Genomic DNA, 4,849 nt, shown 5'->3' on the forward strand with positions numbered 1-4,849 from the left:
CGTCTTGCAGGCCCTGTGGAACTGCGCCAGGTCCCGCAGGGCCCAAACCTGCTCTGGGAGCTCATTCCACCAGACAGGAGCCGCCGCCAAGAAAGCCCTGGCCCTGGTTGCAGCCAGCTTGATGTCCTTGGGGCCGGGAACCACCAATAGGTGCTGCGACCCCGACCGTAGAGCTCTTGGGGGAACATATGGAGAAAGGCAGTTTCTTAGGTACGCTGGACCCTGGCCATCAAGGCTTTATAGGTAAGAACCAGCACTTTGTGAGCGAGGGATTTGGCTGCTGCATGCATGAGTTTGCTCTGGAGCCATCCTTCCTGAGCCAAGACAAAGAATGTGTGAGTCGGAGGCTAAAAAACTGTGAGCTAGCTCACACTGACTCAGCTTAGAGGGAGCAGTGCTTACAATCCCCTTCCTCTCCCCACAAAGGACACTGTGAAGTAGGTGGGGCTCAGAGAGTTCTGAGAGAACTGTGACGGACCCAAGGTCACCCAGCTGGGTTCTTGTGGAAGCCCACTGGGCTATTAAGCCTGATCGAACATGGCTTCTCTTATGTTCTTCTCTCGGGTGTTTTGCTGCTGCCTTCCATATGCTCGAGAGCAGAGGCTTGGCGCTAAAACCGGCTGTGTCGGGCCTCCTCCCCACAGCCTGTAGGAGGGATATGAATGTTCACACGCGTGGCTATTTGGTCACCTGCTTTGCACACACTGGCTCAAAAGCAGGCCCCAAAAAAACAGCCACCATGGAGAAAGCGTCACCAGCCCCTGAATAAACGAATCGGGTCAGCTTGCCCGCCAACACCTTTTGCATTTGGATGTCTCTGGCAAGTGCTCAGCGGGAACATTGCTGGAAGAAGAGCAGACGCACAGAATTGGGGGGGGGGGGAGGTAGAGCAGGCAGCCGAGGAAGGGATTGTTAACACCGGAGAGTGCCAAGATCCACCAGCCTTAATGGAATCACACACCCCAAGACAGCTTCATTTCGAGAAAATGCCTCCCAGCAGAAGGCTTTCCGACACATCTGATATCCCGAGAAGATTCCCAAGCAGCGAATGTTGGCAGGGTCTGCGAGTCAAAGTGAGACCCCGAAGTCCGTGTCTGGTATTGATTAACGTAAGAAGGCCTGAGACCAGCAGGTTGGGCTCGGTGCAAAGTTGCTTACAGGACGGGGGGACGGGACGACAACCCAGACTGTGAAATCCGGCTTGTAAAAAGCACAGGAAAGGAGAATGTTAGAGGCTTTGGTTTCAGAGACGGGGAAAGAGCATTTCCGGTCTCGATCCGTAATCCACGAGATGCTTCTTGGGTCTCACGCGGTTTCGGCAAACAAAATCTCACGAACCTGCCTTATAACGAATCAGACCCTTTGGTGCATCCAAGTCAGCCGTGTCTACTCGGACTGGCAGTGGCTCCCCAGGGTCTCAGGCTTCTTGGTCCTTTTTAAACGGAGATGCTGTGGATTGAGCCTAGGACCAGGCCCGTAGCTACGGTGGGACTTTTGGAAGCTCTGCCCCCTTTCTTAAAGGCACAGCCCCACAAGAATTTCTCCTGCAAATGCTTGTTTTCAATCATTTTAAAACGTTTTTTAAAAGGTGTGCTCCTATAAGCAGAGTGGGGTGCTGTAGTTAATTCCTTCACTGAGCAAGAGGGTTGGAGTAGGTGACCTCTAGGATCCCTTCTAACTCTGTGTCAAGAAACTGGTCTCCTTTCAGAGAGCTTTCCTGCCTAAGTGTTAGTTTTCTCGACTATAGAAGTCATCACCCCCACTTGCTGGCTTGTTATCGGAATTGTTGCTCAGACTGGCAGAAGTGATTAACTTGCAGCAGCTGAGAACTGTCGTCTAAAGTGGCTGGCAGCTTGCATTTTAGAGATCTAGCCTGGTAATAGCTTTCTATTGGCTAAATGGCTTTTCTTTCTGCACTGAGAACTTCAGCCCCACCAGACAGAAATTTGCCCCAAAAACCTACAAAATCCTGGCTCTAGGCCTGCCTGGGACCTTCTGCACGCCAAGCAGATGCTCCACCATTGAGCCACATCTGCTGTACAAACAGACATGAGGCTACCTTATACTGAATCAGACCACCGGTCCATCAAGGTCAGTACTGTCTACTCAGACCGGCAGCGGATCTCCAGGGTGTCAGGCAGAGGTCTTTCACAGCACCTACTGCCTGGCTCTTTTAACTGGAGATGCCAGGGATTGAACCTGGGACCTTCTGCTTGCCAAGCGGATGCTCTGCCACTGAGCCACGGCCCTTCCAAACCTGCTCCACAGGTAAGCCACTGCCCTGCTCTGAAGCCCACTGCTTTAATCCAACAAGGAGGAGGGGAGTCCTTTTACCAGCTGCTGCCCGTGTTTGTCCAGAACTCTGCTCCCCCTTGCTGGGTTGATTTCATACAGTCCTCCTCACCACTTTGCCCAACAAAGGATTCTCGTCCCACTGAGTGTCGCTTGCTATCGGGAAGCCAATGGGAACGCTCATTCCTGAACGGTCATTCGGGGGAGCATTTCACACAGATGCCACGACAACTGCTCTGCGGTGCTTCCCCAAACCGATCCCCTCTTGTTAAGTGTCTTTACCCAGAACCTCTTTCACTGTGAGGTTGCCATCTTTACCCTCTCCGATTTTGATAAAACAAAAGGCAAAAAAGGCAACCCGTTTCAATAGACAGGAAAGGAAGCATCCCCACATCCACAGTGGACTTTTGGAATTCTGAGAAAGGGTAGCGGGCACCGCAAGATCGCTGACACGGGAGCAGGGCCAACTCCAAAACGTTGGGACGTTCCAAGCAAAACAGTGTCCTACTTCTGATTATACTTCCGAGGCTTGGGCATAGAGGTGGCAGAGGAAAAACAGGAACTGGCCTGGTGCTTAAGAACATGATGATGATGATGGAGGAGGAGGAGGAGATTGGATTTATACCCCGCCCTTCACTTGGAGTCTCAGAGCGACTTACAAACTCCTTTCCCTTTCCCTCCCCACAACAGACACCCTGTGAGGCGGGTGGGGCTGAGAGAACTCTGACACAAACTGCTCTTTTTCAAGGACAGCTGTGCCAGAGCTTGTGACTGACCCAAGGTCACATCAGCAGGTGCAAGTGGAGGAGTGGGGAATCAAACTGGCCAAAACCCAGGTGCCATCAGGAGGTCCACCAGCGGGGCCAGAACTCCAGAAGCCCTCCCACTCTTGCCCTCCAAGCATCACTGCCCCAGACATAGTGTTCCATCTAGACTCATGGACCTCTGTTCCATATGTTTATCCTATGTTTATCCTATCCCCTCTACAAGAATGTCATCTAAATGGAAAAAGTTGAAACCTACAAGGTTAACCACTTCAGATAAAGAGGGTATGGGGGGAGAATATCTAGAATTTGTAAGTAGGAGACTACAGGGAACCAAGTTGACACAAATGTGGGGTGGGGTGGGGTATTTGATTGTGTACACCTGAGCGAATCAGCAATTTTTGCCATGACAAGGTGTTCCCAAAGCTTGTCCTGCCAGTCTGTCACTGATGGTGCAGCTGGAGATTTCCAGTTTGCAGCAATGGCCAGGCGGGCTATTGCTAATAGAGTTGCTGTGAGTTCTTTTTTATGGTCTTGAATAGAATCATCCCAGTGGTTTAACAGAAAGGATTCAGGCAAGAGAGAGAGAGATTTTGAGTTGTGATATTCTCAATTTTATGTTTCACATCCGTCCAAAACTGTTGGATCTTGGGGCAATCCCCTCTTGAAGCAGTCTATCCTTGTAGCCGCCGCCGCCACCACTTCCTGCAGCAGTGAATTCCATGGGTTAGTTACTCTTTGGGTGAAATACTTCCTTTCTCTGTTGTAAGCCTACTGCTCATTCATTTCATGGAGTGCTTACGAGCTCTTGTAGTGGGAGAAAAAGACATCTTTCTCTACCTTCTGCATCCCATGCATCATTTTGTAAACCTCGATCACGTCACCCCTCAAGCGTCACTCTCCAAGCTAAAGAGCCCTGACTTCTTTAACTTTTTTTCATAGGGATAGTGTTCCGACCCCCTTAATCATTTTAGTTGCCCTTTTCTGATGCCGTAATATCTTTTCTCAGGTACAGTGACCAGACCCGTACACTATATTCCAAATGAGGCCGCACCATTGATTTATACAGGGGTATCATGATACTGGCTGATTTGTTTTAAATCCCCTTCTTAATCATCCCCAGCACAGCATTTGCCTTTTTTAATTGCAGTCGCACACTGAGTCGACGTCTTCAGTGAGTTATCTACCACATGCTTTGGGGAACAGATGGCTACTGGGTTCCAGTTCCCAAAGAAAGAGAGACTATACCCCCACTGTGGCCGCAGGAAGCGGTTTCCAAGCCCTGGCAGACACATAAAAAACGTGTCGACTGCCTGCCTGGCGTGAGTCCAGCACTTTGACGGTCAAGACAGTTGATACGGAGTGACCTGTTTCATTCACCTATTGCCCCTGTTTCATTCAAGAGCTTTTAGATCTTACCCAGAAGGATCGAAAAGCAGGTGAGCTCCAGGACACACATTTGGCAGGCGCTGCTGCGTTGCTGTGTTGCTGAAGACCATCCCATTAGGGTAAAAAAATCCAACAGCCTCTCCCTGACAAGAAGCAAACCCCTGTCTTTCAAGCAGAGGTCAAGCTTTTTAAAATGTTCACTCCAGCCAGAGATCTAGCCCTCCGGCGTAGGGCAAAATACAGCTCTGCTTCCGCTGCATAACGGACGCTTCCAAAGCAAACATATTTACTGAAGGGTACCTGCAGAGCTCAGACCTTTTTTCACCAGAGGACGGCGTGCCAGCTGACGGAATTAGATCGCACCACTCCATTTATATTTTTGCGGCGCTCTCTCGGCGTTAACG

This window comes from Gekko japonicus, unplaced genomic scaffold (assembly GCF_001447785.1).
Source record: "Gekko japonicus isolate JY-2015 unplaced genomic scaffold, Gekko_japonicus_V1.1 scaffold3108, whole genome shotgun sequence".
NCBI classification, from domain to species: domain Eukaryota; kingdom Metazoa; phylum Chordata; class Lepidosauria; order Squamata; family Gekkonidae; genus Gekko; species Gekko japonicus.